Source organism: Phascolarctos cinereus, unplaced genomic scaffold, assembly GCF_003287225.1.
Source record: "Phascolarctos cinereus isolate Bilbo 61053 unplaced genomic scaffold, phaCin_HiC Scaffold_1;HRSCAF=81, whole genome shotgun sequence".
Lineage (NCBI taxonomy): Eukaryota > Metazoa > Chordata > Mammalia > Diprotodontia > Phascolarctidae > Phascolarctos > Phascolarctos cinereus.
Window position 1 is genome coordinate 292,359,729 of NW_027555514.1, and position 11,926 is coordinate 292,371,654.

Consider the following 11,926-nt stretch of genomic DNA (forward strand, 5'->3'; position numbering starts at 1 on the left):
CTCCAAAACTGTGATTCTAGTGTGTATAGATAGAGAGTTAGAGTTTAAAGGGAACTCTCAACATGCAATGTCAGAGCTGGGAGGGCATTTAGAACAGAAAATGTGAGATCTGGGAGGAAGCCTAGAATATGGGGAGGGAGGGAGGTAAATAATATTTTATTAAGCACCTACTCTATACCAGGTAGTGGGCTAAGCACAGGAGATACAAATATAAGTAAACCAGGCAGTCCCTGCTTCAACAACGTGCCTTATTATGGAATGGGAATGTCACAGCTGGGAGAGAACTTACAAAATTGCACGTGGCACATCAGAGCTGGGTAACACAATTGAACAACCAAGCTTTGGAATTAAGAGGCCCCAAATTCGAATCCAGGACTCTCTTAGTTATGGGATGTTAGACAATTCATTTGGGGGCAGCTAGGGGGTGCAGTGGAGAGAGCACAGGCCTTGGAATCAGGAGGACCTGAGTTCAAACACAACCTCAGACACTTAACACTTACCAGCTGTGTGACCTTGGGCAAGTCACTTTTGCCTAGCCAAAAAAAAAAAACCAGACAATTCATTTCACTTTTCTGACTGTTGGTTGCCTCATGTACAAAATGAAGAATTGGATTCAGTGAGCTCTAAGCTAGTCTCCAGTTCTGCTATAAAATTGGAGATAAAATATTGTCTTGCTACATGACAAGGAGAAGTTGAATTCGTCAAATTATGAGCTTGAGTTTGATTCTGGGGCAAAATGTGTAATGTGCTATGAAATAAATGGTTTGTGAGAAATGAGTTTGTGAGAAGTGACGAAGCAGGTGGTTTGATTTTGTGGGAATCAGAGATGAGTCATTAATGGTGAGATAGCAGCTCAGGACAAGGCAGCCCAGTATAATAGATAGGAAGACAGCCTTAGGGTTGGGAAGGCCTGGCTTTGAGTTCAGTCTGAATTGTTGTCTTTGTACCTTCCACTGGTTGCTCCCAGTTCCACTCAATAAGACTGAAACAAAACAAGCCTTCCCCACGAAGGCCCGTCCAATGCTCTCTTCTCCAAGCTAAACAGCACCTGCTCCTTCGACTACTCTTCCTATTGCACACTCTCAAAGCACTTCCTGAGGCTGGTTCCCTTCCTCTGGATGTCTTCCAATTTCTCAATGTCTTTCCTAAAAGCTCGTGCCCAGAACTAAAGACAAAATTTCAAAGATTTGGTCAGAGCCAGGCAGCAGATGGCAGGAACATGACCTCCCTCCTCTTGGACACCAGGCCTCTCTGCATGCAGACTGAGAAGGCTTTTGCTCTCTTTGTGGCCACATCTCTCCATTGATTCATCTGGAGTGTGAGGTCCATCCAACCTGCCTTTTTGGGGTATAGGCTGTATGTTCTGAACCCAATCCAGGGTGAAGCTGTGTGGACTCTTGTGGGAGTGGTCTATCAGTTCAGAATGGTTTGTCTGGCCTGCCCTTTTCTCTCTCTTTTCTCTACCTGTTGGCATCCTATTCTCCAAAGTCCAAACCAGACATGGGCCACCTCCCCCAGGAAGAACTTCCTGGTGTCTCACCTGGGAAAAGCACAGCTCTCCCTCACTTAGTTCTTTCCCACTCTTTTACCTTTCTGGGACATTTAGCATATTTAAATTGGTGTTGCAGTCAAGTGATCTCTAAAGCCCCTGAAGGCAGGGTCCTGATCTTAGAGAAAGGCCATATCTCTCTCATGCAGATGCTTAGCTCAGGGCTCTCTCTCTGTCAGGACTAAAGACACATCTAGTCATTGAGTGCAGCAAAAACCGAAACCTGGCTCTCCAGAACTTCTCCTTCCTCCTACTGCTACTCCTGGGGCACTCAGTTCAGGGAAGCAACACATCTGAAGTGGTGACAAACAGGCCCTGTGTTACACATTTCAGAGCATCTTACTTTTCAAGAGATGCTGCATGAAATCATAACTTTCTTCATCTAGGATGCTCTTGGGCACCATAATTAAATGCATCCAAAAAGGAGGTCATTAATAAGTGAAGTGAGTGGTCATTGACCACACTGGAAATCTACAAATGAGTTCCTGATCCACAGTCTACAGCAACTTTAGACCTAAGCTGTGCATAAAAGAGGTCCTGATTTTCATATGTAGATGAAATTCAGATTATAGTTATTAAGAAAATTGACTGTGTTTGAGTTTTAAAAAAAACATTCAACTCACAGAACTTCAGGGGGTTTTTTTATTTGTTTGTTTTTTTTAAGTGTCCAGAATTAAATACAGACTGTAATATGTATATGACTAACCTGAGATCACTTTACTTCCCATTTCTAAAACCATTTCCAGTGAACCATCTTTACTTCTGTAAATGTGTCCCTAAAAGTTATTGAAAAACTATATCAAAGAGTAGCTGTGTCACTGTGAACCACAAGTACATATTATATAAGGGGGAAGAAAAAAAACAATTCAGTATATGGGCAACCTCTCATATGGACTCACTATTGTACTTCACCCCACACACTCGCTAATAGAACACTTGATCCGAAAACTCTTATCAGTGAAAGTTTTGAGGGAAAGTAAAGAGCAGTAGTGGTCATGGGACTGGTAGTGATAGCAAATTTGTTACTGAGGAAGAGGGGAATATGAGAGAAAAGAAAGGGAAGAATGGTTTTCATGTCTCAGTGAGGTCAACAGAGACTGAAATACGGCATCCAGTATGGAACAATTATTTAGGTGTGGAGGACATTTTCATTACTTCTGGTATTTTAGGAAAGGAGGAATCCCATTAATTGGAAGACCATTAGAGCAAACATCCATTAGTGCTTTAATGGTTAAAAATGTATATAGGATCTTAATCAACAAAGTTTCCAAGGGGATGAGCACGCAAACAAAATCTATGCAAATAATAACATTCATCCAGGTAGAGGCCGTCTGTGGGAAAGGCTGTTCTCAAATTTTCCCAGCAGCTTGGTCACCAGTTGAAATAATGAAGAATATGTTGGCCATAACAGAAATACCAGGAAACTATGCTATGGGCCAGTGGGAAAGAAAAGCTCCCTCCTTTGGGGGGAATGAATAACTTTTTGTTTGGTTGGTTGGTTTTTTTTTAGTGGGGCAATTGGGGATAAGTGACATGCCCAGAGTCACACAGCTAGTAAGTGTCAAGTGTTTGGTCTGAGGCTGCATTTGAACTCAGGTCCTCCTGACTTCATAGCCAGTGCTCTATCCACTGCACCACCTAGCTGCCCTAGGAAGGAATAGCTTTTTAAAAACACTTAAGTGCCTGAGTTTACTTGGTACAGTTAAGGATTAAACCTGTCACTTTTAACATGGCATTGCTGTCACATCTGAAATAAACTTAAGTGATATTAAAAAAAACCCTCTTTCTTCTCGTTCAGCACCTCCAACATGGTATTCAAGTGCTATGTGGAAACTGGCCGAGTGGCCTACATTTCCTTTGGGCCACATGCCGGCAAGCTGGTGGCTATTGTGGATGTTGTTGATCAGAACACGGTTTCGGTTGATGGCCCATGCAGTGATGTGAGGAGGCAGGCCATGCCTTTTAAATGTATGCAACTTTACAGACTTCGTACTCAAGTTCCCACACAGTGCTCATCAGAAGTATGTCCAGGCTGCTTGGGAGAAAGAAAAGATCAACACAAAATGGAAAGCCACAAGATAGGCCAAGAAGATTGAAGCCAGTGAAAGGAAAGCTAAGATGGCAGATTTTGCCTGTTACAAAGTCATGAAGGCCAAGAAAATGAGAAACCAAATATCAACCATGAAGTAAAGAAGCTCCAGAAGGCGTCCACCCAGAAGGGGTCTCCTAAGAAGGGGGCTGCCCAGAAAGCACTGGCTGCAAAGGGCTTTGCCAAGAAGGTCCCCTCAAAGAAGGCTGAGGGTCAGAAGGCCACCCCAGCCAGAAGGCTCAGAAATGTCAGAAAGCCTCCGGCCAGAAGGCCCCAGCCAAGAAGGGACCTGTCCAGAAGGGACCCACTCAGAAAACTGCTGCTCCAAAGGCCAAAAAATAAGAGGCTGCCAGAAATCAAATAAAGATTTTTCTACACAAAAAAAACCCAAACTATTTCAGGGAACCAGGATGTCTTGCAGGTTCCCCATTCTCTGAATGACTCACTTGTCTCACCTCTCCCACCCTCTACCCCCAAATCACCTCTTCTACCTCCATTAATTTGTTTAATCTTTTCTTTCTTTAGTATTAAATCTTCTAGTTCAGAAATGGAGAACCTGCAGCCTTGAGGCCGCAGGTTCCCCACCTCTGTTCTAGTTCATTTGAGACAGAGAATTCCCAGGTGAGGAGTCTCCATCCACTTAGGCAGGTTGCCACATTCTCTGCAATCTAGCCATAGAAAGCTGCCTGAGGCTATGAGAGGTTAAGTAACTTTCCCAGGCATATAACAATGTGTCAGAGACAGGACTTGAACTCAGCTCTTATTGACTTGAGGCCAGTTCTGTCCCCTATTCCATGACAGAAGTGTGAATTCCATATTGATATACAAGAAAGCAGAGGGTCAGAAAGGGTAATTCATGGAGGAAGAGGCACATGGTAGAGGCTTTCCCTCAACCCTAATCCCCTGATCCCCAACCTCATGCTCTTTCTGCCATACCATGGTTCCCCAGAGTCATTCCAAAAGCCGGGGTTAGCAATCAGAGCAGGCTGCCCCGTGATGAAATCTTCCTTAAGAAGCCGGCAGCAAATGGGAACCCATGGGAATCACTATTTTGCTTAATTAGGGAGGAAGGCAGGCTGTTTGTAACTCAAATCACTGGTTCAGTCAACAAGGTGGTACTTAGAGTAATTTCTGCCAAACCCAGGCCTGATTACAAGAGCAGCGGGATTGGTGGAGACAGAGCATAAGCCCACGTTCTAAATGCTGAGTATAGAGCAATTCTGCCTAGCAGGAAGAGAGGCCTCCACTCATATGTCCTTTGAGGTCTTAGTGTATTTGAGGAGGAAGGGAGATGGATCCTGGCTTCTCAAAGACCCAGCCAAATGGACTAAGCTTGGAAGGCCTCCAGGATGGCCTGTCATCCCAGAACAGTCCTGCTAAATCACAGAGGGGCTCAGCACCACCAGGCCAGCAGGAGACCAGGCTCTTGGCTCCAGCAAGGCATGAGGGCCATCTGCCAAGGCTAGAAATGAAGGGTTGGGATCAATGCCAACCTTAGAGGCTTCCACACCAATGATCTCATGTATACTGAATGTTGAACTTGATGGTAGGAGGGAGTTAAGACCCCTAAGTTGATGAGCAGGAGGAGTGAAAATTCAAGAGCTGAGAACATTGGAAGAAAGCACTCCTAAAAGCTCAGTTTTCAAGACATTCATATTGATATAAGGAGATTTGATTAATTCAACCCAGACACTTATGGAAACAGTGTAGTTCAGTGGAAAGAGCACTAAACTTGGGGTCAGAAGATGAGGGTTCCAATATTGGCTTTGTTACTTATTCCTTATATGACCTCGAGTAAGACCCTTCAGTGCTCTGGACCTCAGTTTCCTCATCTGTAAAAATGACATGGTTGGATTACATACCCTTGAAGGGTCTTTCCAGCTCTGAATTCAATTATCTGATAATAAGAGGTTACTTCTCCTGTCTGGACCACAGTGTCCTCACCTGTAAAATGAGGGAGTTAAACTCAGTGGCCTCTAAGGTCCCTTCCAGCTCTTCTGGCAATTCCATGATTGTATAACTATTATGTATTGGGTACTGTGCTTGGTGCTGGGGAAAACACGAAAAGGAAAAAGATTGAAGTTCATGAGTGGAAAGGGACCTTGACATTAATCCCACACATGCCCAGCCCCATTTCCTGAAGAGGGTTACTGAGTCCCAGCATAGGGGAGTAAGGGGCCCAACACCATTATTTACCAGCCACTAGTTCCTCTGATTTTAATCTAAGGCTCATTATGCACCATGGTACCTGAGTTTAACGAGCTTTTTCAACTATCAAGGGAAATAAAACCTGTCCATGGAGGATATTTCTATGTAGTTGCATGCGAGAGATATAGGATGCTGAAATCAGTGAATGACAGGAGCTCCACTCTCGAGAGGACATTGGGCATTGGAAGCTGGATGTCTGAAGGAGATGAGTAAGGAAGGAGGGCAATCTAGGCATAGGGTACCCCAGATTCCACCAGCTAATTTTCATATGGAAGAGTCTCAGGGCCCTTCACCATCCTGTGAAAGAGAGATATGGAGAGATAGAGACAAAAGAGAGTTAGAGGCAATAATCAACAGATAGGTAAGGAAATGGATGGATAAATGGATAGATAGATAGATAGATAGATATGTGTATATACATGTTTGTTATATGTTTATGTATGTGCACATAGAAGAGACAGAGATCAGAAAAAGGAGAGTCAGAAAGTGGGACACAAAGAAAATCACAGAACTTCTTAGGTGGAGAGGCATGCCAGAGGTCCTCTGGTCCAAGTTATAGCCCAAAGGATTCCCCACTCATCTGGACCTCCAGCCTGTTTGAAGACCTGCCCAGTGGGGGGTGGGGGTCGTGATCTTCTGAAGAAACCCATCCCTCCTTTGGATGGCTCAAACTGCTAGGGCTTTTTTTGATGACTACAAGCCTCAATTTGGCCCTGGGTGACTTTCATCCCTTGCTCCTGATCCTCTCCTCAGAGCCCAACTAGGAAAAGTCTTATCTCCCTCGCATATGAAATCAACTCAGAGACTTGAAGAAAGTTATCAGATATCCCAGAGTCTTCTCACCTCTGAGCTAAATAGCCTAGCTCCTCCATCTGACACGAACTCAAAGAGCTTGAGAATTCTGGTTTACCCTCCCCTAGACAAAAGACATAGGGAAAAAGAAAGAGAAGCAGAGACAGCAGGAGAAAGATCAAGTGCTGTGTCCCATAATGGAGGAAACATTGGAGAATTCCTAAGGAAAGGTCCTGGTCCAGATGAATTTACAAGAGGATTCTAACAAACCTTTTAAAGAAAAATGAATAATACCTACACTACACAAACTCATCTTTCAAAAAAGGGAGAAAGCAATCACTCTGCTAAATTCTTTTTATGAGACAATTATAGTCGTATTATCTAAACCAGGGAAGGATAAATCAAAGGGAAAGAATGATACACCAATATCATTAATGAATATCACCTTTAAAAAATTAAATGGTAAAAACTCTAGAGCAATTTATGCAAAAAACCATTCAGTATAATCAAGTGGGATTTATACCAAGGATGAAAGTTCCGTTCAAGGTGTTTATACACACACACACACACACACACACACACACACAAAATACACACACTCACACATATGTATATGTATACATATACACATATACATGCATATGTATACACTCATATACATATATACATACATATATACCTATATATAATATTAAACACAAAAATACATGATTATATCAATATATTCAAGAAAAAGCCTTTGAGAAAGTATAAAACTTATTTATGCAAAAAAACCTCAGCAAAGCATAACCATAAAATTAACTTTTTCATATGTTTAAAAGTTCCTATTTAGACATAAAAGCTAGCATTATTTATAATGGGGAAACAGTGGAAGTTTCCCCAATAAATATAGGAATAAAGTAAGGATGACCCATTTCCTCATAGTTAAACCTAGTGCTTTGAAGTTTGCAAAGGACTTTGCAAATGTTATCTCATTTACTCCTCACAATGACCCTCAGAGCTGGATGCTATTGTTATCCCCATTTTATACTTGAGGAAACAGAGGCAGAGATCAAATGACTTCTCCAGGGCTACACAACTAGTATTAAGGCCAAATCTGAACTCAGGTCTTTCACACTCCAGGTCTACTGTACCACCTAGCTGCTTCTAGAAATAGTTCTAGCTATACTAATGCATCACTCCTTCCGGGCTCCTTTTCCTGACCCTCACTCATACTGATGGATCAGAGCCCCAGAGGGTGAGTGATGACTCCTGCCCTCTGGGTTCTGGGGGGATACTGTGAGGAATTGGAGGTGATTTTTAATAACAGTGTTCATGGACCTATATCCAATCTGCTCCACATTAATTGCTAGCCAGTTAAGAGTTAATTTAGCTTTTAGAATTGATCAGTTAATAAGATGGTAGCTTGAGAACGTTGGTTATAAAGCAATCTCCATTCCAAAAACCATGGGACATTCTCTCTCACAAGTACATACAGAGTTGAGGGGAAAGTGAGTTCGACCTCAGTAGGCATACATGGCAAAGGACTGGCTCAGAGTTTCTAATTAGGGAAGTCATTTTCATTCCTTGTGGAATCCTCATGAAGTTTCCCTTTATTCTAGACAATTCTCAGCCGGGTTCCAAGTGTCAGAGTCCTTGTAGAGTCTTGAAGCCTTTCTTTGGTGAGTCTTGTTTGGTTTTGACGCTTAATGCAAGCATTGCAGTTCTGGGGCTGCTGACACTAACAGAAGTCCACATTTTCCAACCTTTGGGGAACATGGGAGAAAAGCTGTCCCCCATTCCTCCCTACTCCCCAGGCAACTCAGCCTTAGGGGACTGGCTGAAGCTGTTCCACCACCAGGCTGGCCTAACAGTGCAAAGCCTGATGCCTGATTGGCTTGCTGTTTTAGCCAAGCTCATAGGGCATGATCGATTTTCCTTTTAACAAACTAGAAGATAACTCCTGTGGATGTCATTTGCTTTTATTCAATTCCTATCAGAAAAATCCCAGTTGATATAATTAAAAGCTCCAATAAATGTAGCAAGTTAGAAAATCCCCACAAAAATCAATGGCATTTTTATATCAGTATAACAAAACCCAAGGAAAGGAAAAGAAAATACCATTCAAAAGCATTAGAAAGCGCAAAGCTTTCCCAATACATATATAGATATGGTTACAAAATGCTACTTAAGGTACTTCTTTTAAATGATTGGAGAAATATTCAGTGCTCATGGTTAGGCTTTGCTAATGTAGTGAAAATAACAATGCTACTGAATATAATGAATATGGAAAAGTAAGGGAAGATTTATGTAAACTGATGCAAGGGAAAATAGGCAGTACCAGAATGACTACAGCATTGCAAGTGGAAACAACAATGAAGCAATCTAAATGAAATGCTGAGTAAAACTGACAATCTAAATGAAATGGATGAACATTGATAAAAACATGAATTGCCCAGATTAACAGATGAACAAACAGAATCCTTAAATAATTCTATCTTAGAAAAAGAAATTGAACAAGCCATAAATGAGCTCCCTAGGAAAAAATACCCAGGACCAGATGGAGTTACAAGTGGATTCTACAAAACATTTAAAGAACAATTAATCTCAATATTATATAAACCATGAAAAAAATGGTTTATAAAGAGTTCTAACAAATTCATTCTATGATGCAAATATGATTTTGATACCTGAACCACAGAGGTCAAAAAGAAGAGCAAGAAAACTATAAGTCAATTGCCCTCATGAATATTGATGTAAAAAACTGTAAATAAAATACTAGCAAGGAGATTGTAGCAATATATCACAAAGATCATACACGATGATCAGGTAGGATTTATACCAGGAATGCAGGGCTGCTTCAATGTTAGGAAAATTGTAAGTATAATTGACCATATCAGTAACAATATCAACAAAAAATCATATGATTGTCTCAATAGATGCAAAAAAAGCTTTTGACAAAATACCCTATTAAAAACAATAGAAAGTATAGAAATAAATGCATCCTCTCTTAAATGATAAGTAGAATCTACCAAAAACCAAGAGCAAGCATTATCTGTAATGAGGATGGATTAGAAGCCCTCTAATCAGATCAGGAGTGAAGCAAGAATGTTCACCATCACCACTATTATCCAATGTTGTATTAGAAATGCTAGCTATAGCAATAAGATGAGAAAAAGAAACTGAAGGGATAAAAATAAGTATTGAGGAAACAAAATTATCTTCCTTTACAGAAGATATGATAAGAGCCCTAAGGAATCAACTGAAAAAAAAAACTACTTAAAATAATGAATAATTTTAACAAAGTTGCAGAATATAAAATAAACCCACATAAATCAGCAGCATTTTTATATACTACCAACAAAAACTCAGCAGGAATAGATAAAAAGAGAAATTCCAACTAAAATAACTACAGACAACATAATATACTGGGGAGTCAAACTGTCAAGACAACTCCAAAGACTGTATGAACACAATTAAAAAACATTTTTTTACAGAAATAACAACATATCTAAACAACTGGAGACATATTAATTGCTCATGGGTAGGCCGAACCAATATAATAAAAATTATGATTCTAAGCAAGTTAATTTACTTATTCAGTGCAATACCAATCAAACTATCAAAAATTATATTATTGATCTAGAAAAAATAACAAAATTCATCTGGAAGAAAAAGATCAAAAATATCAGGGAAGCAGTGTGGGGGGGGATCTTAAAAAAAGCAGACCCTCACTGTAACAGTATCAAATTTCAAACTCTATTACAAAGTATTAACCATGAAAACAATCTGATACTGGCAAAGAAATAGAGTGGTAGATTAGTGAAATAGATGAGATACACAATACACAGTAGATAATGACCACAGTAAGCTAGTGTTTGATAAATTCAAAGATATAAGCTTTTGAGGTAAGAACTCAGCACTCGACAAAAATTGCTAGGAAAACTGGAAAGCAATTTGGAAGAAACTAGGCATTGACCAACATCTCACACCATAATACCGAGATAAGGTTAAAGTAGAAAAACAATTTAGACATAACAGGGGACATCATAAGTAAATTAAGGAAGTATGGAAAAATTGTACCTGTCAGATGGATGGATAATGAAAGAGAATAACCAAAGAAGAGAAAGAAAAGATTGTGAGAAGTAAAATAAATATTTTTGATTTTATAAATTAAAAAAGTTTTACACAAATAAATCTAATGCATCCAAAACTTGAAGAAAAGCAGGAAACTGGGGGAAATTTTTATAGTAAGTTTCTCTGATAAAGGCCTCGTTTCTCAAATATACAGGGAACAGAGCCAAATTTATTTAAAACACACACACACACACACACACACACATACAAGCCATACTCCAACTGATAAATAGTCAAAGGATCTGAACAAGTAGTTTTCAAAAGAAATCAAAGCTATTAATAGTCACATGAAAAATGCTCTAAACCACTATTGATTAGAGAAATGTGAATTAAAACAACTGAGATACTACTCTATACCCATTAGATTGACTGACATGACAGAAAAGGAAAATTGTAAATGATGGAGGGTGATATGAGAAAACTGGGACACTAATGCATTGTTGGGAGAGTGTGAATTGATCCAGCTATCCATGAGAAGAGTTTGGAACTATACCCAAAGGGCTATAAAACTTTGCATCCCTTTTGACCCAGCAATACCACTACTGGGTCTGTATCTCAAAGAGATCATAAAAAAGGGAAAAGTACCTAGTTGTTCAAAAATATTTATAGCAGCTCTTTTTGTGGTAGCAAACAATTGGAAATTAAGGGGATGCCTATCAATTAGGGAATGGCTGAACAAGTTGTGGCATATGATTGTGATGGAACACTATTGTGATATAAGAAATGATGAGCAGGATACTGTCAGAAAACTTGGGAAGTCTTACATGAACTCATGCAAAGTGAAATGAGTAAAACCAGGAGAACACTGGACGCACTAACAGTAATACTGTACAATGACCAACTATGAAAGACTTAGCTGCTCTAATCAAGACAGTGATCCAAGACATTTTCAAGGATGCATGAGGAAAAATGCTAGCCACCTGCAGAGAGACAACTGATGAAGAGAGTGCAGATTGAAACAGACTTTTTCTTTTATTTTCTTTATTGTGTGTGGGTGTGTGCATCATGTGCGCACACACACGTGTTTTCTTTTGCAACATGGCTAATCTGGAAATATGTTTTGCATAACTTTACATGTATAATGAATATTATATTACTTGTCTTCTAAAAGGGGTGTGGGAAGTGCAGGAGGGAGGGAGAGGATTTAGAACTCAATGTGTTTTTAAATGAAT

The 11,926-nt window shown here is 40.1% G+C and overlaps 1 pseudogene; it reads left to right on the forward strand.

Annotated features, from left to right (window-relative positions):
• Positions 1-3,357: 3,357 nt before the first annotated feature.
• LOC110205959 (large ribosomal subunit protein eL14 pseudogene) lies at positions 3,358-3,980 on the forward strand (annotated as a pseudogene).
• Positions 3,981-11,926: the final 7,946 nt, after the last annotated feature.